This window comes from Chrysochloris asiatica, unplaced genomic scaffold (genome assembly GCF_000296735.1).
Source record: "Chrysochloris asiatica unplaced genomic scaffold, ChrAsi1.0 scaffold00077, whole genome shotgun sequence".
NCBI classification, from domain to species: domain Eukaryota; kingdom Metazoa; phylum Chordata; class Mammalia; order Afrosoricida; family Chrysochloridae; genus Chrysochloris; species Chrysochloris asiatica.
In genome coordinates this window covers 7035278-7060896 of record NW_006408595.1, presented here as the reverse complement: position 1 = coordinate 7060896, position 25619 = coordinate 7035278, and positions in this window count along the sequence as shown.

Sequence of the window (25619 nt, the reverse complement as noted above, 5' to 3'; positions counted from 1 at the left end):
ACTTAACAACAACAACAACAAGTTTGTTCCTATTTTTTCATATAGGATCTTTATAGTTCTAGGGTTTACATTTAGGTCTTTAATCCATTTGAGTTTGTTTTTGTATATGATGTGAGATATAAATGTTGTTTCATTTTTCTGAAAATGGATTTCCAGTTTTGCAAGCACTATTTGTTGAAGAGACTATCTCTTCTCCATTTAATGTATTTTGGCCCTCATCAAAGATCAGATGACTGTATGTGGATGGATTTACTTCTGAGTTCTTAATTTTGTTCCATTGATCTATGTATCATTCATTGTACCAGCCCATGCTGTCCTGACCACTGGAGTGAAAGGGAGTGAAAGATCAGGGAGTGAAAGGCCTCCAACATTTTCTTCACTCGTTTTCTTTTAACTTCAATCTTGACAAAGGACATAAATGGAAAGACTGATAAAAAAAAAAAACAAAGTGTTTATCTAACCCTATGCATCTTGTCTCTACCAATAGAGGAAAAGAGAAGAAGGAAACAAAAGGGAGGAGAAAGAAAAGAAGAGAAGGGGAGGCAAGAAAGAGAAGAGGAAAAGGAGTATTATTTTCTCATTTGTTCAGAGTTGTCACTTCCCACTGTTATTCACTGATGCTCGGAATGTAGTATTGTTTTTCATAGGTGACGTTGAGCCAATTTTCAATTCATAGAAATCCCATGTGACAAAGTAGAGCTGATTCTTAGGGTTTTCTAGGTTTTAATCGTCACAGAAGCAGACTGCCAAGTCTTAATACTTCAGAGCTGCTAGGTGAGTTTGAACCACCAACTTTTTGGTTAGCAGCCAGTGCTTAACACTTGTGAACTTAGGCACGTTGTGATAGTGTTTAACCCACTGCCTTTAAGTAGATTCCAATTCATAGTGACCCTGTGTAAAGTTTCTGAGGCTATAAATATTTTTTTTTAATGTTTTATTGTGAATTATGTGATAGTGTACATGGGAGAACATTAGTTTTATATTCATCCTATCATATATCATTTCTTTGCCATGGTTATAATCCCCTCCATGCATCATCAACCAACCAAAGGGTACACATTACAAGCCTGCACTATGGTTGTCACCACACAGCCCCTCCCCCTCTCTGTGTCTAAAGAGATGTTCCATCTCTCCACATCATTGTCTCTGCCTCCATCTCAGGCATCACTGCTTCTCTGGGTAGGGACTCACTCTCTGGGCTACAAATCTTTAAAGGAGCAGAAAACCTCCTCTTTCTTTCACAGAATGGCTGGTGCATTTGAAGTGCTGACCAACTCTGTGGTTAGTAGTAGTCCAACACATAACCCACAACACCACCAGAGCAACAGCAAAAACATAGTATTCTGTTGCTGTTGTTATGTGTCATCGAGTCAAGTCTGACTCATAGCAACCCTGTATAGATTTTCCAAGGAGCAACTGGTGGGTTTGAACTGCCAGCCTTGTAGTGACACAGCTCCACACCAGAACTCCTAGAGGCAAAGCAGTAGCTTCTGAACATGTAGAATTCCACAAGTCTATTTTTCCCTCCATGTCTACAGGAGGCTATAAATCAAGTCTCAACTTTCATTATTGAAGGATTCTCTGGGCAAATTATTGAATGATGCAGAAAGCATCAAAAGAAAATGGAAGGAATACACAGTCACTGTACCAAAAGGAAATGGTTGATGTTTAACCATTTCAAGTGGTAGCATATGATCAAGAGCCAATGATACTGAAGGAGGAAGTCCAAGGTGCATTGAAGGAATTGGCAAAGAACAAGGCACCAGGAATTGATGGAATAAAAATTGAAATCTTTCAAGAAAGTGAGGCGGCATAGGAGATACTCACTCATCTATGCCAAGATATTTGGAAGACAACTATCTGGCAACTGATTGGAAGAGATCCTTATTTGTGGCCATTCCAAAGAGAGGTGACCCAACAGAATGTGGAAATCATCGGACAGTATCTTTGCTATCCCATGCTAGTAAAGTTTTACTACAGGTAATACAGAAACAGCTGCAAGCACACATTGACAGAGAACTTCCAAAGATTCAAGCCAGATTCAGAAGACGATGTGGAACAAGGGATATCATTGTTGATGTCCGATGGATCTTGGCTGAAAACAGAGAATATCAGAAAGATGTTTACCTGTGCTTTATTGACTACGCAAAGGCTTTGATTGTGTGGATCATGACGAGCTATGGACAACATTGTTAAGTATGAGTATTCCAGAACACTTAATTGTGCTCCTGAGGAATCTGTACCCGGACCAAGAGGCAGTTGTTCGAACAGAACATAGGAACACTGAATGGTTTAAAATTAAGAAAGGTGTACAATGGGGTTGTATTCTTTCACCAAACTTATTCAACCCATATGCTGAGCAGATAATCTGAGAAGCTGGGTTATATGAAGGAAAATGTGGTATCAGGTTTGAAGGAAGACTCCTGAACAACCTGCGATATGCAGATGATAACAACCTTGCTTGCTGAAAGTGAAGAGGACTTGAAATATTTACTGACGAAGATCAAAGAGCACAGCCTTTGGTATAGATTGCATCTCAATGTAAACAAAACAAAGATCCTCACCACTGAACCAATAAACAAGATTCTTATCAATGGAGAAAAGATTGAAGCTGTCAAGGATTTCATTCTTCTTGGATCAACTATCAACACTCATGGAAGCAGCAGTCAAGAAATCAAACAATGTATTGCATTAGGCAAATCTGCTGCACAAGACCTTTTTAAAGTGTTGAAGAGCAAAGATGTCAGCTTGAGGACTAAGGTGCGCCTGACCCAAGCCATGGTATTTTCAATAACCTCATATGCATGTGAAAGCTGGACAGTGAATAACGAAGACCGTAGAATTGATGCCTTTGAGTTATGGTGTTGGAGGAAAATATTGAAAGCGCCATGGGCTGCCAAAAGAACCAACAGATCTGTGCTGAAAGGAGTGCAGCCAGAGTGCTCCTTGGAGGCCAGGATGCCCAAGCTTCTTCACTCATATTTTAGACATATTGTCAGGAGGGACTAGTCTTTGGAGAAGGATATCATATTTGGTAAGGTGGAGGGTCAGAGAAAAAGAGGAAGAGCCCCAATGAGATGGACTGGCAAAGTGGCAGCATCAATGGGCTCAAGCATGGCAACAATTGTGAGGTTGGCCCAGGACTGGGCAGTGTTTCGTTCTGTTGTGAGTTGGTACCAAATTGATGGTTGCTATGAGTTGGTACCAAATTGATGGCACCTAAAAACAACAACAACATAAAATGCAAGAAAGTAGCCATGCTATACCCTGGCATTTGACAATCTTCTTCTGTTTTTGTGCTTTAATCTACATACACATCTAGTTTCAAAACACAATTTAAAAAAAACAACAAAATACAAACCAGTTGTTATAGAGTTGATTCTGACCGATGTGTGTCAAAGTAGTAGTATTATATTCTACAGTGCTCAAACTAAATAGCCAAACTTTCTTCCGAGGTGCCTCTGGGTAGACTGGAACTTCATTTGTCTATGTTGCAATAATGTAATAAGTTCCATTTCTAGCAACCTGCCAATAAAATAAAATTTATAAGATAGTCCTTGTAATAGGAGCCCTGGTTGCACAGTGGTTTAAGCATTGGGCTGCTAGTGGAAAGGTAGGGTGGTTGGTTGGGAAAAAGATGTGGCAGTCTGCTTCCATAAAGATTTCCAGCCTTGGAAACCCAGGGAGCAGTTCTACTCTGTCCTGTAGGACACTGTGAGTTAGACTCGGCTGGACAACAGCGAGTTTCAGTGCGTTAGCCCTTCTATTACATGTAGATATCAAAAAATAGGTTGGACTTTTCATTTTTGAGCTTGTATCAAAGCCTTTGTAATTTTGCCTTGTTCCAATGTGCTATCGCACTGAAGACGTCTACATTTCTACCTGGAAGAGGCTATTTGCTGTGCCACTGAATTCTATTTCTCCACATCTCCAAAAGAAGCTCTCCTTGGGAATAGAGACACAGCAAATCTGTTCATACTGGCTGTCAGAGTGTAGAGGAGTGGAATTGTGGAGAGGTCACTGATTTTTCCGTTCCTACATGCCAAACTGACTAAACCAACCAATTTTTCTCCTTCAAATGCATTCCTGGTGCTGCATGGACTTTGAAAAATCAGTGGATATTAATATGTTTGGCTCTATTTTTCTGGCAAAGCAAATTCTCTGAGCTCAACTCAGGAAGAAACCTTTTTTCTTGCCTTCTGGCAATTTGCAAATAGGTTAAATCAACTCATACATTTTTTTTTTAAAGTCAACTGCTCAATTAATATATTGAGATTCTAATTTTCAGAGCTTCAGTGGAATATATGCTGATTTTTTTCATTAAAAAAAACATGTTCTTTTTTTTTACATTTTAAGAAAATATTTTTTAAATACAGTTTGAACATAACTTCAGCTCTGCTGTTTTAACTTTTAATGAGAAATAAAACTAAGAACCCTACTGAAACCAAGAACTAATGAGAATAGAAAGAACATGCTAATCTAAAAGATTATATGCATAGGTGCTATAAACATCAATAATGGCAAGTCATATAAAAGCAAGAGATCTTTAAGTCACTAGTATAAAAAGAGAGAGATTCATACATTATCTTCAAAATTATTAATTTCCTTTCCTTCTCTCATGTAGTCCAGTATCACATCTACTCTTTTCTCCTCATGGATATTTTCTGTCTATTCTCTGGACTATTGATACCAACATGTTCCAATTAGGAAAACCCACATCTTCAACCTGGTTGAGTATCCATAAGCCATTACTTTCCATTCTGTGCAGAAAAAGCAGAAAGAGTGAAGAGCGGCTCAGGTTAGACCACAAAAGACATGACTAGAGTTAGCCACAGAAAAGTCAGCATCGAAACAAGAAAAGGCACAGTTGCCCATCCTTTCGTGGGCCTTCCAGTCTAGAACCACAGTATATTGTGGGCCAAAAGGTCAGAGATGATAATCAGTAGTAGTCTAAACTACCTTTTGTTGAGAAAAAACACATGGGAGAAAAAAGAACCCAGGAGCACAGAGCTGTGATGTTCACGTTGCCTGCTTTGCTCATATTCTGAGGGTGTTGAGGAGTATTCTTTATATTCTAGATGGCATTTTCTTGCTGTAAATCAGTTGCCAAGTTCACGGCAGACTTGAAATTTGTCACTCACCTCCAACACTCTGTCCTATTTCACGTGGTTTCTTCTTGACCTATTTAGGTCTCAATCATGATATCGCTAAGAAGCTTTCTAAATCTCTAAAACTAGACTAGATACCCTATTCTGTGCTCCCAAATTCCTTATTCCATTGTCTTTCAACTGTTGCCTTTATCCCGACAGTGAGAGATGCGAGGCAATCAGGGCTGACGTGCTTGATAAAATAATCACTGAGTGAATCAATGAATCATAATTTTTCCTCTTCATTTCCTCCCATTCTTCTCTCCTCCCCCTTTTCATGTCTTCCCCAACCACCTTAATTAATTATTGGAAACACAAGAGATTTGTAGAAGGAAAACAGTAGGTTTGGCTTCAGGAGCCCCAGACCTCCTAACTCTGTTATTTTTCTATTTGTCCTACCATGGACTCAGTTTCCCTTTGAGCATTTCTCAGGTTTGTTATGAGGATAAAACTGCATTGTGTGCTAGCAAACAGACTTTAAAGTTTAAAGTGCCATTCAGATGGTTGTGTGGGGGGTGGATGGATAGATGGATGAGGCATGAGTGAGTCATTAATATGTAAGAAGCCTGGATATGTTTAAGTATCTTTATATAATTTCATCTCACTATGCATGGTTTTCTGGTCCATTGACATGATTGGGGAAGTGTGGCCAACAAATTTAAACACAATTTAAAAGATATGTGTGTTAATGGTGTAAAACCTTGTTCAAGAATTACGGCTCTTATGAAAAGAAAAGGGCAAAAATGAAAATTCCACAATTAATATGTAATTCACTGTATGACATAATTTTACCATAAAAGAAGAGTGTTAAATAATTCAATGACAATTAGAAAGAACACTGCACTAAAAAAATTAACCACTGAAATCATGTGAGAGGTTTTACATTTTTCCCCTTTAAATGTATGCTTCCCTGTTAAAAACATACACATTTTCTCAAAAATATTAGTCTTATCCACATGGTTCAACACTCCCAAGGCAAAACTTAGTTGTTGTCAATGAAAGGCATCTGCTTTATACATATGCCAATTTTTGGAGAAGTTTTTCAAATATCATATGATATCTAAGCTTGCCACGGAGTCCTGGTGTGGTACTGTAGGATAAGCACTGGACTACAGGGGAAGATTGAACTACAAGGTTGGTGGTTCAAATCCAACAACCTCTCCTTAGAAACTCTATAGAAGGTGGCTATGAGTTGGAGCTGACAGTCAATAAATTTGCTTAGATCGGCAGTCAATACATTTGCTTAGTATTCAAGTAAATTTCTAAAAGTATTTTCAATTTCAATGATAATATTTATATTAATAATATTACATACCATTGTCAAAGACTTCATTTTGCTTGGATCCACTATCAACACTCATGGAAGGAGCAGTAGAAATCAAATGACATATTACACTGGACAAACCTGCTGTACAAGACCTCTTTAAAGTGCTCAAGAGCCTAGATGTCATTTTGAGGACTAAGGTATGCCTAATCCAGTATTTCCAGTAGCCTCCTATGTGTGTGAAAGTTTGACAATAAATAAGGAAGATTGTAGAAGAACTGATGCATTTGAGTTACGGCGTTGGAGAAGAATATTAAAATTGCCAGAAGAACAAACAAATTTGTATTGGAATGTTGTTGTTGTTGTTAAGTGCCGTCGAGTCGGTTCCGACCCATAGCAACCCTGTACAGGGTTTCCGAGGCTGTAAATCTTTACAGGAGCAGAAAGCCTCATCTTTCTCCCGCGGAGCAGCTGGTAGTTTCGAACTGCTGACCTTGTGGTTCACAGCCTGATTCGTAACCACTATGCTACTAGAGCTCCTTTAGGCACTGCCTAAATGCTCCTTATTAGCCAGATGGAGAAATTTAGTCTCTCATACTTCAGACTTGTTATCAGGTTGGACCAGTCCCTGGGGAACGGCATCGTGCTTGGAAAAGTGGAGAATGATCAAAAAAGAGGAAGATCCCGCACAAGATTGGCACAGTAGCATCAGCAATGGCCTCAAATATAGCAATTATTATGAGGATGGTGCAGGACCTGCAGTGTTTCATTCTATTTTGCATCCAATGGTACCTAACAAAAACAACAACAACACTATGCATTGTCATCTACTATGTTTTACTCTAGTTAAATATACAATATATTTATATTTATATGAATATCACTTCTAATAATTACAACCTGCAATACAGACACAGTTATCACTAAGAATGTTCCTTAAACATCAGTACCTAAAATGGAGGGGGCGGGGCTACAAAGGAAAGAAGTGACTGGCTTACAAGTTTTCAAGAGGGAGCCTAGATCCAGAAGGCATGGAGGAAGGTAGAATCTCCACTGGTTAGTATCCAATCTGTCTGGGCAGGGCTGATGAAAGGAGACAAGAATAGGACTCTCAAGGTACAATAGTGAATAACTGGTCAGGAATGACTGTAAGGGTTGGAAATGTAAAGATAAATGTTTTGTAGCAAAAGGAGGGGAGTGGTTGACTTTGAAGTCCAGGAGCGGAGGTTCCTGGAACCATCAAGGGAGAGGAGAGGAGTGTGGCACCCTACCCAGAGAATCAATGATGCCAGAGATGGAGGCAGAGACAATGACGTAGAAAGATGGAGCGGCTGGGGACTCTAGACCCAGAGAGGGAGAGGGGCTGTGTGCTGACGACCAAGGGGCAGGCTTGTGGGGTATACCCTTTGGTTAGTTGATGACCCATGGAGGGGATTGTAACCATGGCAATGAAATCACATACTATAGGATGAATGTAAAGCTAATGTTCTCCCATGTAAACTATCACTTAATTCATAATAAAACATTTAAAAACCTAAAAATAAATTTTAAAAAATAAGAAAGAAATTCTACCATCTCACAGTCATTAGTTGGGGAGGCAGAACTGCAAAAAAAAAGAATGCTCCTTGAACTTTCCAAACTCAGCCAATATACACAAATAATTATTGTGTAACTTGGCTAATTTTTCTGGTGGCCACTATTGACTGTACTTCAAAAGTCTGCAAATCTCCATTCTCTTTAATACAGAAATTATAAAAATAGGTACTCTACTTTCCTTGTCCCCTTATCTTCTCATCTTTGCTTTTGAGTAATTGTTGGCTTTTTGGCTTTATACTGATAGCCATCATGTCACAATAAAGAGGTCTGGAACTCTTCTCTCAAGTCCTTATATCCCTGCAAACTCATTAAAAAAAAAAAAAAGAAAGAAAGAAAGAATGAGGTCAAAATCGTCATATGTTATAAAACAGAGATACACCTCTTCCACACTTTCCAATTTTTCTTTGTCCCTTCCCTCCTATATCTCTAGTTCATTTGATGAGATTTGGGTTTACTGAGCTCTGAACACCAGTGCTCCAAAGTCTCATATACACATACTAACATGTGAGTGCACACACATACACATGTTATCAATAATTGTGATTTCCCCATACACTATAAACTTACATCTTACGAAATCTTTAAAATCAACATATAACTAATTGCCAGCTTCCAAGATGATTTTTTCACCTCAAAAAAAAATTTTTTTAAGATTTAACTCAGCCTTTCTTTCCTATCTGTACTTTTCTGTCTCCTATTAAAAAGAAATAGGTAATTCTCCAAAGTGCCTATTGTAAGTCCCTTTTTAAGATAAAAAAAAAAAAAAAAAAAGTAAAGGTAGATATTTTGTAGTAAAAGGAGGGGTGTGATTGACTTTGCAGTCTAGGAGCAGAGGGCTCTGGGACCATCAAGGGAGAAGAGCAGAGAGTGTGGGACCCTACCCAGAGAAGCAGTGATGCCAGAGATGGAGGCAGAGACGATGGTGTGCAGAGATGGAGCAGCTGCGGACTCTAGACCCAGAGAGGGAGAGGGGCTGTGTGCTGATGACTGGGGTGCAGGCTTACAGGGTATACCCTTTGGTTGGTTGATGATGCATGGAGGGGATTGTAACCATGGCAATGAAATGATATACGATAGGATGAATGTAAAGCTAACATTCTCCCATGTAATCTATCACATAAGTCACAATAAAACATTAACAACAACAACAACAAAAATACAAGTAACCAAAATCTTCATAGATGCTTACTCTACTATCCTTTTTTAGTGGGTTGTGTTCTCCAGAACATGAAGAATTTTGGAAGAAGGCCAAGAAAACTAGGGGAAGGGTCCCCACACATCGTGAAGTTTCAAATAGAGTTCTACTTTCATTTCTATTTTCAGCTTGTTAGTTTTTAAGATGCTGCTTTCTTAGTTATATGACTGAAAAACTAAATCCATTGCCATAGGATTGATTCCAACTCATACCAGCCCTATAAGACCTTGCAACTGCCCCCACAGAGTTTCCAAGGCTCATCTTTCTCCTGCAGAGTGCCTGGTGGATTTGAACACCAATCTTTTGCTTAGCAGAGTACTTTAACACTTGTGCCTTAGTTATATAACAAAGATCTACAAAACAGAACCACAATGGAAAAAAGCATCTTTGATTTGTTCATAGGTAGAATAATCAACCTCAGGATTAAAAATCTCCATTTTTTTTTTTTTAAGTTTTTATTGTGAATTATGTGAGAGTCTACATGGGAGAACATTAGCTTTACATTCATCCTATTGTATTTCATTGCATTGCAATGATTACAGTCCCATCCATGAATCATTAAACAACAAAAGGGTACACCCTACAAGTCCATTCCTGGCCACCAGCACATAGCCCCTCTCCCTCCCTGAGTCCAGAGTCCCCAGCCACTCCATCTCTCCACATCATCATCTCTGCCAACATCTCTAGTATCACTGCTTCTCTGGATAGGGTTCCGTATTCCACTCCTCTCCCTTGATGGCCCCAGGGACCTCCGATCTTGGACTGCAAAGTTAACCACTCCCCTCCTTCTGTTACAAAACATCCACCTTACATTTCCAACCCTCACTGTCGGTCCTGATAGCAGTTATTCACTATTGTACCACAAGAGTCTTATCCCCATCTCTTTTCATCAACCCCATCCAGGAAGATTGGAAACCACTCAGTGGGGATTCTACCTTCCCCTGCACCCTCTGGATCTAGGCTCCCTCTTGAAAGCTTGTAAGCTAGTCACTTCTTGCCTTTGTAGACCCCCCCCCACCAACTTTTGGGTAGCCAATGTCTAAGTTGCCCATCTCTGTCAACCCTGTGTACCGAGGGGGTGGGAATGACCCTCACTGTAAAGATTTGTTCCCTTGTTTGAGCTACTACATCCATAAGTATAGGTCAAGTTCATCAAATTGTAGCAGATTACTCTTTTTTTCCTCTTCTAGTAGAGTCCTGATCATCTAGCCATTGAAGCCAGGTCAAGTGGGTATTATCTATAAGTATGGGTGTTCTTGTGCATCTCCCCTCAGTTCATATCAGCTGGATTCTTCACTCTCCACTCTAATCCTCTGTGGCCATGTCCCTAGGCCCAGGAATCCCCAGGTCTTGCCATACTGCTGGCCAACCAGGTCTCAACCCGGGTTCGTAGGAGTCTATTGAACGTGGTCAGACTTAGCTCTCAACTTCATTGCTGTTTTTCCCCAACTTCCCCTTATCAGTGACCAGCGTGTTCACCAGCCAGATCACATGCCTGCTCATGTATTCCCCTTGAGTCTTAGTTTTGGAAGGGGGTTTGCCCTGAGAGGACCCTACCCTTGGCTTTGATGGCTTCCAGGCAAACAACTTGCTTGTTCTTGTAGTAGTCAATCAGACTGCATTATTGCTTTTATCTTTCCTGCCGGTCTTTCTTTCAAGAAATATCTTCTGTTCTTCTAGCTGCTCCAGGCTGGTCTGTTTGTCCTTTCAAGTGGAAATTTCCTACCTCAGAAAATTCTGGATGGGGTTCAGGATTCCACCTATGGTTTTATGCAATGCAAAGACTCCACAGGAAGCCTCCTTCCCTGGGCAAGTTCTAACCCCATTTTAGGTATTCCAATCAATTGTAGGCTAAAGACAGACTTACAAGCTTTCTATGATGATGTTTTCTGGCTATTCCTTTCTCTCCACCTCAAGTGTCTATTTTAAAATGGTAGGCAAGGGAAACCAAGATTCAAAAGACAGACAAATGTATGTGTGAGTATTTTTTGTTTTTGTTTTTAAGAGCTAAAATGAATAGAGAGAAATACTGTTAACTGATGGTACATGGAGGGGATTATAATCATTGTAATGAAACAAGGTATATGATTTGTTAAATGTAAAACTGATGATTTGCCCTGTAAACATTCACTCAATTCACAATAAAAACTTAAAAAAAAAAAAGACAGCCAAGCATCTTAACATTATTTCCCCTCTTTTACCCATTCATACCCTGCCTCAATCCCTGTATCCCAGAGCCCTGTTGTTCAAAGGTTATGCATACATCATTATTTACCTTTGTACCATGCAAACCTGCCTAACTGTTCTACCATCTGCCTTGTTCTTCCATTCCCCTCCCCCCTCTTGTGTATTACCATTCCCCCTCCCAGCACTCAAGCTATGGTGTGTCTATTCCCTACCCTGTGTTCCACCTTCCCCTCCCTCCGCTCAACCAACCCCATACATCCCAGTAACTAGCAAAGGATTTTTTTATTTTATTTTTTCGCTTTTAGTATGGGTTCTTTTTCTTACTCTTTTACAATAATGGTCCTATGCAGTATTTCTCCTTTTGTGACTAACTAATTTCACTCAGCATATCCTCAAAGTTCATTCATGTTATGTGGTGGCTTGCAGCTTCCTTGTTCTTGGTCAAGGTAGCATAATATTCCATTGTGTGTTGTTTATCCATTCTTCCATTGATGGACACTTAGACTGTCTCCATCTTTTTACTATTACTTTTTTGTAAATCGTGTTGCTATGATCATTTGTGTGCATATATCTACTCAAGTTATGGATTGTATTTCTTGTGGGTAATACCAAGTAGAGGAATTGCTGGATCATAAGGTATTTATATTTCCAACCTTCTGAGGAAGTGTCATAATGTTTTCCAGAGTGGTTGGACCATTGTACAATCTCACCAGCAATGTAGGAGTGTCCTAGTCTCTCCACATCCTTGCCAACATTTATTGTCCTCTACTTTTTTGATCTTTGCTCTTATTGCTGGTGTGAGATGATATCGCATTCTTGTTTTGATTTGCATCTCTCTAATGGAGTCCACAGGTCAAGTGTGGCAGTGGTAGTGAGGTTGGCCCAGGATCGGACATTGTTTCCTTCTGCTGTGCATGGAGTCTCTATGAGTCGGTTCTGACTCGATGGCACCTGACAACAACAACAACGGAGTCCACAAAGAGCTCTGGTAGCGTGGTGGTTACGAATTGGGCTGCGAACCACAAGGTCAGCAGTTCGAAACTACCAGCTGTTCCGTGGGAGAAAGATGAGGCTTTCTGCTCCCGTAAAGATTTATAGCCTCGGAAACCCCCGTACAGGGTCGCTATGAGTCAGAACCGACTCCACGTCGCATAACAACAACAATGGAGTCCACGGCACATAACAATAACAACAACAAATAGAATCCTAAGGAGTTCTGGTAGCATAGTGGTTACGAATCACGCTGCTAACCTCAAGGTTGGCAGTACGAAACTACCAACTGTTCTGCGGGAGAAAGATAAGGCTTTCTGCTCCCTTAAAGATTTGCAGCCTCGGAAACCCTGTGCAAGGTCACTATGAATCGGAACCGACTCTACGGTACTTAGCAACAACAACAATGGAGTCGTGGTATGGCACTTTGGGCTAATGAATCAGACTGCAAAGTCATTTGAACTGCAAGGTCAGTGGTTCAAGCTCACTAACTGTTCCTTGGAAACCTTATACAGGGTCGCTGTGGTTCAAAATCAACTTGATGGCAATTAACAACAACAACAATAGCTAGTGATTATGAACATTTCTTCATATGTTTGTTGGCTGTCTGGATCTCCTCCTTGATGAAGTGTCTGTTCATGTCCTGTGCCCATTTTTTAATTGGATTATTTATCTTTTTCTTCTAGAAGTGTTGTAGTTTCCTCTAGATTTTAGAAATGAGTCCCTTGTCTCATGCGTCGTTGCGAAAGATTTTTTCTCAAAATGTGGGCCCCCTTTTTACTCTTTTGGTGAAGTCTTTTGATGCACATAAGTTTTTTTATTTTTAGTATGCCCCAGTCATCTATTTTGTCTACCTTTGTGTAATTTTCACAATCTTTGGTAGTCTGTATGTGCCCTGTATTAGAGCCCTCACATTTGTCCCTATGTTTTCATTGATGGACTTCATAATACTGGGATTCACATTTAGGTCTTTAATCCATGCTGAGTTGGTTTTTGTATAAGGCGTGAGGTAAAGGTCTTGTTTCAATCTTTTGCATATTGCTTTCCAGTTCTGCCAGCACCATCTATTGAAGAGACTATCTCTTCCCCATGCAATATACTTAGGCACTTTGTCAAAAATCAGTTTCCTTTTTTTCTTAAAACACAAACTTTTTGCTTGTGATTGAATTGAAAATTATAGCCATATGAAGTTTCAAGCTATAACAATACTAAACTAACAGAAGCAAGAAAAAAACAAAACAAAAATATAGGTATGTGTGGGTGGGAATTCTATGTGACACAGTGGTAAAAAGTGTGACCTCTGAGCTTGAGTCGAAAAAAAAAAAAAAAATTCACTCCTGTCGATTCTGATTCTTGGTGACCGCATGTGTGTGGAGCAAAGCTGCACTCCATTGAGTTTTCAAGGCTATGACCTTTCAAATGCAGATCACCAGGTCTTTCTTACACAGTGCCTATGTTTGGGTTTGAACTGCCAATCTTTTAATTAATAGTCAAGAGCTTAACCATATGTAGCACCCAGGAACTAGAGTTGGATGACATTGAGGTTTTACTATAGTCAATTTCTAGCCATGTCAGTTTGGGTTAGATACTAAACCTAGCCCAGACTGAGTATCTTTACTAATAAAAGAGGGTGTAAATGGAAACACCACACAAGGGCACATTAAATGAGGGAATCCATATAAAGTTCTCTGCACAAAGTTTGATGTATAGTAAACTCTCTGTGAATTTTGGTCATCATCATTCCAAAATATGTCCATCTGTTCTTTAAACCGATGATTACAGATGTGCACTGGAAAGAAATCACAAGACATGAAGAGATGGCAATTTCTAGGAATTACATAATGATTTTCAATGGCAAGTAAAGTACTATTCTGCCCTCTATATAAACAGTTTGACCTTGAAAGTGTTTTCTGGACTCCAGTGAAAGTCATAGGAGTTTAGATCTGCAGTCACAAGAAGAATGTGGCTCTTAAAAGCTTAGGACAGACCATAGATACGGGGCAGTTAACTTATCAAGAGGAAACGGGCTCTGGTTTTCTTTGCAGGCCTCAGATCCAGGAGCTGCAAAGTTGAGTCACCAGCTTGTTATCTGACCCGGGGCCAGCCACTTAACCTCTCCCTGACCCCATTTCCTTACTTAAAATCAACTCACTGCTCAGGTTCCATTCAAGTCATTATCTCTCACCACAAATGGTAGTCACTAAGGTGTCCTGTTGATTTTGAAAATTAATTATTTGGCAAGTTAGGTTTACAATTAATTATTTGGCATGTTAGGTTTGGCATGTAAAAGGTATGGAAATAAGTAAGTCCAGCTATGTTTTCTGGCATTTTTAGTATTATTTTAATAACTCTCTTCCTGGAATAAAATCACAGACTCAGACAATAAGCTTTGTCTGACACTCTGACCCTAGTTCCTGATGAAGCTTTCTTGTGTTGGTATTTCTGGAGTGACAGAATATTAGAGAACAGGAGCTCCTTTGTCAGAAAGTAGTCAAGAGGGAAATAAATTTTAGGAATTTAAATCGACTTTCGGACAAGTAAGGCAGTGTCACTTGCTAGAAAAGTAAACCAGAGCTTTGGATTATTGCATTTTACATTTAGCCACCGTCTCCTTCCTTGGCCTAGGATAATTTGCAAAATTATGGATAGACATAGGAATATTCTCTTGCACTAAAAAGCTTTTCCAACTACGCATTTATACAAAACTGCTGCTACTGCTGTTGCTGTGTGCCATCAAGTCAGTTTGAACACATAGCCAGCCTGTATGTGCATATCCCTGCTGCTGCAGGATAATGCATAGACCATGAGGTAAGTCTTAAATGCAACGTTGGCAGTTCAAACCCACTCTCCACTTCTCAGAAACTCTAGACAGAGTCACTATGAGTCAGAACTGACTCAACAGCACTTAACAAAAACAATAACAGATACTCACTCAGATACATCTCTCACTTCCCTGGGATCTATTGTGAACATTTAGAGTAGAGATGTATATCCCTGTCCTTTCTCACACATGTCTAAACCCAAACCCAACTCACTGCCACCGAATCAACACCAAGTCACAGAGACCATGTAGGACAGAACAGACTTGCTCCATAGAATTTTCAAGGCTGCAAATCTCTATGGGAGCAGACAGCCTCATCTTTCTCTCATGAAACAGCTGGTGGGTTTGAATGGCTGAGCATGTGATGAGCAGCCCCATGCTTAACCCATTATGCCACCAGGACTCCTTACACATGCATAATTCCATAAGTATTTGTTGGCAAATGGGGCATGAGGGAAATTGAGTGTCTTAAGGTGTCAAGTCTAAGTGACTGAAGTTTACCCTTTTAAAAATAAACTTTTTCCCCCCCAATAAAAACATAATAAAATGCTCCACACCTTTCCCACCTTCCTGGTGAGTCAATATCAGTCACATAACCATCCATTGATTTCCTGACCTGTCATAGAGTAATGTTTCTGTTTCCTTCCTTTCTACCAGAAGTAGCCCTTCCTGCTTCTAATGTGGTCCTTTTAACCTACTGAGAAATCAGATGAACAAGGTATATCAATTACAGTTCGGTTTAGCTGTGAGTAGCAGAAACTCAACTACAGTGACTTTAACACAAAAGTTGTATTCACTTGTATAAACAAAGTTCAAAGGGAAGTAATCCAGGTAAGAAGATTCCACAATACTATTGAGGACCACAATTTTTTGCTCTGCCATATGTGAGTAATAAGCAATGCAATCACATTCCATGCAGAAAAACTGAAGAAAAGAATAGCAAAAGGTTGTCACTTCTTGTTACAGAACTGTCCTAGAAATCCTGATATTTATAGTATATCTTATGGATCAAAACTTAGCCAAATAATGACACCTAATTAAAATGGTGACTGGAAAATAAAATACCATCCATTAGCTGATAGATGTGTTGCTACCTCAAATAAAAATTAGCTTCGATTATGAAATAGAAGGGGAAAGCAGATAGTAGGATAGGCCAGTAGTTCTTACAAGTTCATCTGCAGGTCAGTATTTATATCACATATAGATTATCAGGTCCTACCCTAGAAATCCATGACTCATCTGTCATTTTGCTGTTCTGTGGTAGCTTGTGTGTTTCTGTGACCCTGGAAGCTATGCCACTGGTATTTAAAATATCAGCAGGGTAACCGATGGTGGACAGGTTTCAAAGGAGCTTCTAGCCTAAAACAGGCTAGGAAGAAGAGGCAGACTACTTCTGAATGGTTAGCCACTGAAAACCTATGAATATCAGTGAAATTATTTATGTTAGTCAGATATAATGCCAGAAGATAAGCCCCTCAAGTTGGAAGGCACTCAACATATAACTGGGAAAGAGCTGCCTCCTCTAAGTAGAGTTGACTTTAATGAAGTGGATAGAGTTAAGGTTTCAGGACCTTCATTTGCTGATGGGGCACAAATCAAGTGAGAAAAAAACAGCTGCAAACATCAATTAATAATGAGAATGTGGAATATTGAAGCATGAACTAGGAAAATTGGAAGCTGTCTAAAATGAAAGGGAATACATAAAGATCAATATCCTAGACATTAGTGAGTTGAAATGGACTAGAATTGACTTTTTTAAATCAGGTAATCATATGGTTTACTATGCTGGGAAGGACAAACTAAAGAGGAATGTTGTTGCATTCATCATCATTTCAAGACCTATTTTGAAGTACAATATGCTATCTGTGGAGTCCTGGTGGATTAATGTGCTGGACTGCAAGGTCAGTTTGAACTGCAAAATTGGTGGTTCATGCTCACCAGCCACTCCTTGGAAACCCTAGCAGGGTTGCTATGAGTCAGAACTGACTCAATGGTACTTAACAACAACACAACATGTGATAGTACAATATCCATACACCTACAAAAAAAACCAGTCAATATCACTATTATTCAAAGTTATGCACCAACCACTAAAGGCAAAGAAATGAAATTAAAGAATTCTACCAACTTCTTTCAGAAATTGATCAAACATACAATTAAGATGCAATGTTAATCACAGCAAAAGCTAGAAACAAAGATGAAAGATCCACAGTTGGAAAATATGGCTTAGGATAGAAATGATACTGGAGATCGCATGATAGAATTTTGCAAGACCAATGAGTTATTCATTGCAAGTTAGTTTTTTCAACAACACAAAAGGAACTATACACCTGGACCTCTCTAGAAGGAATACACAGATTATCAAATTGGCCATATCTGTGGAAAGAGACAGTGAAAAAGCTCTGTAGCATCAGGCATCATAAGGCCAGGGTCAGACTGTGGAACAAGCTATCAATTGTTCATAAGCAACGAAACTAAAGAAAATGAAAACAAGTCCACAAGAGCCAAATATGACTTGAATATATCGAAGCTGAATTTAGAGACCACCTTAAGAACAGATTTGATGCATTAGACATTAATGATCAAAGACCAGAGAGTTGTGGGATACATCAAGAACATCATACATGAAGAAAACAAAAGATCATTAAGAAGTTCAGAAAGGAAGACCAAAGTGAATGTCAGAAAATACTCCTTTTTTTTTTTTTTTTTTTTTTTAAGTGAATTGAGTGATTGTTTACAAGGGAGAACATTGGTTTTATACTCATTGTTTCATTGCAATGATTGCAATCTCCTCTGTGAATCATCATTCAACAGTATTTGCTTCTAGACCCTGGTTTTTGTTGTTGTTGTTCTTTTGATGTACACAAAAACACTCAGGAATATATAATGATTTAAACAATTGGCACATTCTGCAAGCTTGCCTCCTGGCTGCAAGCACACAGCCTTTCTCTTTGCATGAGTCCAGAGTCCTCAGCTGCTCCCTCTCTCCATGTCTTCATCTCTGCCTCCATCTCTGGTGTCGCTGCTTCTCTGGATAGGGTCCCACATTCCGCTCATGATCTTCTCCCTTGATGGTCCTAGAGTCCTCTGTTCCTGGAATGGAAGATTAAATATTCCCCATTTTTGTTACAAAACTTCTACCTTTACTATTGTGACAGTCACAATTAGTCATGATAACTATTACTCACTATTGAATCATAAGAATCTTATCTCCATCTTTTTTTTACCAGACTCATCTAGACAAGATGAAAATTATTCAGTGTGGATTCTACCTTCCCCCACACACCTGAAACTAAACTCCCTCTTGAAAACTTGTAAGCCAGTCACTTCATGCCTTTATAGCACATCCCCTTCCCACCCACCCACCCATTTTAGGTAGCCAATGCCTATGTTTCCCGTCCCTATCAGCCCTGTATACAGTAGGGATAGGATTGATACTTGATGTGAACACTCCTTCCCTCTCAGTTGGTATTTTGAGCTCACAAGCGCCTCCTTGGAAACCCTATGCAGGGTCGCTATGGGTTGGAATTGACTTGACCATACTTTACAACAACAACAACACATCCATAAGTATAGGTCAAGTTCATAAAATTGTAGCAATTTACACTTATTTCCTTTATCAAAAACTTTTTTTTTTTTTAATCTTCCTCTAGTTGAGTTCTGATCATCAAGCCATCAAAGCTAGGTTGAATGGGTATTGTCTACAAGTCTGGGTGTTCTTGTGCATCTCCCCTCACTTCATGTCAGCTGGATGCTTCGCTCTCAGCTCTAGCCCTCCATGCCTATGTCCTTGTCATGGACTCAGGAGTTCTCAGGTCTCACCACACTTCAGACCAACCAGACTTTCCTCTTCTCTCTCTCATCTCCAGGTCAGTGTGAGTCTATGGAGCATGATTGAACTCAGGCCATTTCTTCACTGCTGCCTTTCCCCCTCTTCCACTCACCAGCAGACCAACGGGGTCACCAGCAGGCTTACATGCCTACTCGTGTATTCTCTTTGAGTTTCAGTCTTGGAGGGGTGTTTGTCCTGAAGGGACTTGATTGCTTGATTGATGGCTTCCCAGCAAACAACTTGTTTGCTCTTGTAGTAACCAATCAGACTGCCAATTTTGATTTTTGGATTTTTCCTGCTGGTCTTTCTTTCAAGAAGTATCTTCTGTTGCTCTAGCTGTTCCAGGCTAGTCTGCTTGTCCTTTCAAGTGGGAATATCCCACTTGAAGGTTCTAGGAGGACAAAAGTGTAATCTGCTACAATTTGATGAACTTGACCTATACTTATGGATGTAGTAGCTTAAAAGAGGGGATAAATCTTTACAGCAAGAATCATTCCCACCCCCTCTGTGCACAGGGTTGACAGGGATGGGCAAATTAGACATGGCTACCCAAAATGAGGGAAGGGGGAAAACAAAGACATGAAGTGACTGTCTTATAAGATTTCAAGAGGGAGCTTAGTTTCAGAGGGTGCAGGGGAAGGTAGAATCTCCACTGAGTGTTTTCCAACTTGTCTAGATGGGACTGGTGAAAGGAGATAGAGATAAGACTCTTGTGGTTCAATAATGAATAATTGCTATCAAGACTGATTATGAATGTTGCAAATGTAAAGGTAGACATTTTGTAACAAAAGGAAGGGAGTGGTTGATCTTACAGTCCAGGAGTCCTAGGGCCATCAAGGGAGAAGAACAGAGTGCAGGACCCTATCCAGAGAAGCAGCAGTGCCAGAGATGGAGGCAGAGACAATGAAGTGGAGAGACTGAGTGGCTGGGGACTCTAGACTCAGGGAGGGAGAAGGGCTGTGTGCTGACTGTTGAATGATGATGCATAGAGGGGATTGGAATCATTTCAATGAAATGAAATACAATAGGATGAATGTAAAGCTGTTGCTCTCCCATGTAAACTATGACTCACTTCACAATAAAAACATATTAAAAAAAAAAAAAAAGAAGAAGAGGGAGACTCCCAACAAGATGGATTGACATAGAAGCAGCTAATGGGCTCAAAGGACAGTTGTGAGGCTGGCATAGGACCTACCAGGCAATATTTTGTTCTGTTGTGCATAGTGTTGCTATGAGTTGGAATTGACTCAATGACACTTAACAACAATAACATCAGATGTGAATCAAAGTTCTGGGTGTCACTCAGAAATGTGTGTTTCAACCAGTTCTCCAGGTTTATCTGATACATAATCAAATTTGAGAAGTATGGGACAAACAATAGCCAATGGTGCCACACCAGGTTTGTTTGAATATTGTGTTATATGAGAGTTAATGACTATGAACACTTGCAGTGTATGGAGTAAAAGATTTGTTTTGTTTCATATATTTCAGATAATTCAAAGACTTTTGTGTTTTGTTTTGTGTTTTTAATGTCCTTGTTCTCAACATTGCAGGAAATCTGCCCTAATAAGCCGCAGGGTTACTGTCTTATCAGAAATGAAGCATTAAAAGCAGTGCATCATCACTGTGTGCCTCTGCTGGGTGATGTATGAACAGCAGGCGAGACTTCATCCTCTCTCTAAATTCTAATGCAGTGCTTTACAACATCTTAAAATCCCTTAAGATCCACACCTTCTTTTAAAAATATAAGTATTGAGACTAGTTGGCAGTAATAATTACACAATATACTTTTCAATATGTACAAACACTCACTCACACACATCTCTGGGGATTCTGACTTCCATCTTCCACAGTACATCTACCTGCTTTGAGACCCACTATGCAAAGGTGCTGGACTGCAAGGTTAGTTTGAACCTCAAGGTTGGCAGTTCAAGTTCACCAGCTGCTCCTTGGAAACCCTATACAGGGCACTATGAGTCGGAACCAACTCAACGGCACTTAACAACAACAGCAACACTCAAAGGAAGGAGTCCCTGAATAGTACAAGTGGTTAATGCTCTAAGCTGCTAACCAAAAAGTTGGAAGGTCAAGGCCACCCAAAGGCACTTTGAAAGGAAGTCATGATGATCTGTTTCCATAATATCAGCCATTGGAAACTAAATGGAACACAATTTACTCTGAAACACACAGGGTCACCATGATTTGGGATCAACTCAATGGTAACTGGTTTGGGTCTGCTATTCAAAAGCAAGCAAAGGGATAGACACCAAAAATGGGTGGATGATTTCACATGAGGCTGGGGAAGACTGGGTCTTTGGATCCAGATCTGGCTATTCAGGCAACTGATTTATAGCTAACAAATTGGAGAGCTAAACTGGAGCTCTGATACAAATCAATGTGTGTTTTATTGTCTGATAAAACACAGGCATTAGGACTAATAAACCACATTAAACAGATAATTTAAATCAAATGCAAATACCTAAAAGTATACAAAACTACAATAAAGAAATCTTTAAAAAAAAAAAGAAAAAAAAATGATCTACCCAAATGTCCCAGTCAAATATCCAGAATCTATTGGGAAAGCTAGATTAGAAAGAGTGAGTCTTCTAACTCTGTAGAGCTTTCATCAGACAGAGTGCTTTCAAACATCTCCACCAAAGTAGCCCTTAAAAGCAGAGAGAGAGAGATCGCTAGATCCTGAAAGATTCTATGTTATTTTTGTTAGGTACCGTCAAGTCAGTTCCAACCCATAGCAACCCTATGTACAACAGTATGAAACACCGCCCGGTCCTGTGCCATTATCACAATTGCTGCTATGCTTGAGCCCATTGATCCCACTGTGCTAATCATCTTTTGGGGGGGTCTCACTCTTTTTCGCTGTCACTCCACTTTACATAGAATGATGTCCTTCTCCAGAGATCCCTCTTTATAATTTGTCTGAAGTATGAGAAACGTAGTCTTGTCATCTTGGCTCCTAACGAGCATTCTGGTTGTATTTCTTCTAACACAGATTTGTTTGTTCTCCTGGCAGTCCATGGTACCTTTAACATTCTACTTTAATACTGTAATTCAAATGCATCAATTCTTCTATGTTCTTCCTTATTCACTCTCCAACTTTCATATGTTTATGAAGCTGCTGAAAATACCATGGCTTGGGTCAGGTGTACTTTAGTCTTCAAACTGACATCAAGATTCGATATCATGTCCCAAAGCAGTGCACAACATCCAGCATGGAATTTCTTTAATGTATTCATGCAAACATGCATATGCAAATTTTGTTTTCTACTTCATAGTGTTTGCTTTCATTTTTAACAATTGCCATATTCTACAGTCTCTTGTAAACTTCATACTTCCTAGTATCCTGAGTACACATAAAACTGCTAAAATTCAAAAACATACTGTTAAGTTAATTTCAACATATGCCAACCTCATATTTGTAAGAGTATAACTGTTCTCCATAGGGTTTCAGAACTCCTGATATGGCTCTGCAGAATAAGTACTAGGCTGCTAATTGCATGAGCAGCAGCTCAAATCCATCTGACTCAGATATTCTATACAGGGTCACTATGAGTTGGAACTGACTGGATAGCAACAACAACAACATAGGGTTTCAAGGCAGGGAACTTTCAGAAGCAGATCACCAGGTCCTTTTGCCCAGTGACCCCTGGATTGATTTAAACCACCAATCTTACAGCTCAAGCACTACAGAAGAAAGAGGTGGCAGTCAGCTCTTGAAACTCAGACTTGGAGACTCTCTAGGCATATCTGCTTTGTACTGTAGGGTGCCTATGACTTAGAATTGATTCTACAGTAGTGGTTTGTACCACTACTATCCAGAGACTCAGAGTACATGTTTTTGTTGCTGTTGTCAGGGCCTTCAAGTCAGTTCTGATTCATACAGACCCCGAATAGGGTTTCTAAGGCACAGTTGGTGGGTTTGAACCTCTAATTTTGCAATTAGAAGTCCTGTATTTATCCTGGTAGCCATACCAGGACTACCGAGAGTATGTGTGGCCCTGTTTAAAAACTGAAAACCTAATCTACAAATAATGCAGAGAGTTGTTGTGTAAAACACCGTTTGGATGTTTTCATGTACCACTTGGATAATTTTTAATGGATCTAAAAGGAAAAGAAAACAAACAAAAACTCAGTCCTTCAGTATTTCTAAATCATATTCTACTTAGTTGGTCCACACTCATTTCAGGAGCTAAGAATGAAAATAGGGAAGATTGTAACCTGTCAGATGACATGGTCATGGTGGTGATGGACCGTGGAGTTGGTCCCAACACATAGCAACCTTGTACAGGGTTACCGAGGCTGTAAATCTTTATGAGAGCAGAAGCCTTATCTTTCTCCTGCAGAACAGCTGGTAGTTTCAAACTGCTGACCAAAGATTAGCAGCCCAATTCATAATCACTACATTACCAGAACTCCTTGATGACAGCTACCAGATGACAGTTCTCACTAATTCTAAGGGAACGAAAGTGATGATTTGTGGACTGGCTTCCCAGAAAGATTACTGATATATTATTAGAAATGTGCTTTTCAAACACAAGTAACATAAGTGGTCCTTTTAAAGAAAAAAATAATAAATAACCTTTAATTTTCAGGAAAACTGAAAACCCCTCTTGTTATTAGGGGCCATCGAGTTGGTATGGACTTATATTGACCCTATGTACAGCAGAACGAAACACTGTCCAATCCTAAGCCAACCTCACTACTATTGCCACACTTGAGTCCATCGATGCTGCCCCTTGGCCAATCCATCTTGCTGGGGGTCTTCCTCTTTGTCACTGACCCTCCACTTTACCAAACATGATATCCTTCTCCAGCGACTGGTCCTTCCTGACAATATGTCCAAAGTATGAGAGACGAAGTTTGGCCATCCTGGCCTCCAAGAAGCATTTTCAATATTCTCCTCCAACACCACAACTTAAAAGCATCAATTCTACAGTCTTCCTTATTCACTGTCCAGCTTTCGCATGAATACAAGGTTATTAAAAATACCATTACTTGGGTCAGGCGCACCTTAGTCTTCAAGCTGACATCTTTGCTTTTCAGCACTTTAAAAAGGTCTTATGCAGCAGATTTATCTAATGCAATATGTTGTTTGGTTTCTTGACTGCTGCTTCCTTGAGTGTTGATGGTTGATCCAAGAAAAATGAAGTCCTTGACAACTTCAATCTTCAATCTTTTCTCTGTTGATAAGAATGTTGTTTATTGGTCCAGTGGTGAGGATTTTTGTTTTCTTTACATTGAGATGCAATCCATACTGAAGGCTATGAACTTTATCAATAAGTAGTTTAATTCCTCTTTACTTTCAGCAAGCAAGGTCGTATCATCTAAACATCGCAGGTTGTTAATGAGTCTTCCTCCAATCCTGATGCCACATTTTTCTTCATAGAACCCAGCTTCTTGGATTATTTGCTCAGCATACACATTGAATGAGTATGATGAAAGAATACAACCCTGTCACACACCTTGCTTAATTTTAAACCATTCAGTGTTCCCATGTTCTGTTCGAACAACTGCCTCTTGGTCCAGGTACAGATTCCTCACGGGCACAATTAAGTGTTCCGGAATACTCATACTTTGCAATGTTGTCCACAGCTTGTCATGATCCACATAATCAAAAGCCTTTGTATGGTCAATAAAGCACAGGTAAACATCTTTCTGATGTTCTCTGCTTTCAGCAAAGATCCATCAGGCATCAGCAATGATAGGCTTCGTCCCACTGCCTCTTCTGAATTTGGCTTGAACCTCTGGAAGTTTTCTGTCAATGTATGATTGTAGCTGTTCCTGTATTACCTTTAGTAAAACTTTACTCGCATGGGTTATAAAAGAGATTTTCTGATGATTTCCTCATTCCGTTGGGTTACCTCTCTTTGGAATGGGCACAAATACGGAGACCTCTCTACTTTAAATTTAAAAACATAAAACTTGGTATAAACTATTTCTGCTTATGTTTTTACACAACTACAAAATCAAAACAAATTTACACGTGAATTGAAAACAAAATGAACAAGTTGTGATAAACAGATTTAGTTTAATGTGACCACTGATGATGTTGCACAAAAAAAAAAAAAAAAAAACTTTTTTTTTTTTTTTTTTTAAGGAAACACAAATGGAAATGTTTGCAAAGAAATTGGAGGACATTATTTAATTATAAAGGAGCCTCTATGGTGCCGTATCTAAGTGCTCATGCTAACCACAGGTTGGCAACGTGAACTCACCAGGTGCTCTACAGAAGAAAGAGGTGGCAGTCAGCTCTTGAAACTCAGACTTGGAGACTCTCTAGGCATATCTGTTTGTACTGTAGGGTGCCTATGACTTAGAATTGATTCTACAGCACTGGGTTTGGGTTATTTTTGTTTGATTTACTCAATTATAAAGTAGTTATTCAAATGACCAAGCATATCCCTATATATGGAGTCCTGGTGTGATGCTGTGGGTTATTGCACCAGATAGCAAAGTCGTTTGAACTGCAAGGTCAGTGGCTCAAGCTCACCAACTGCACCTCGGAAACCCTATACATGGTCGCTATGGGTCGGAACCAACTCGACGGCACTTCATAACAACAACATGAC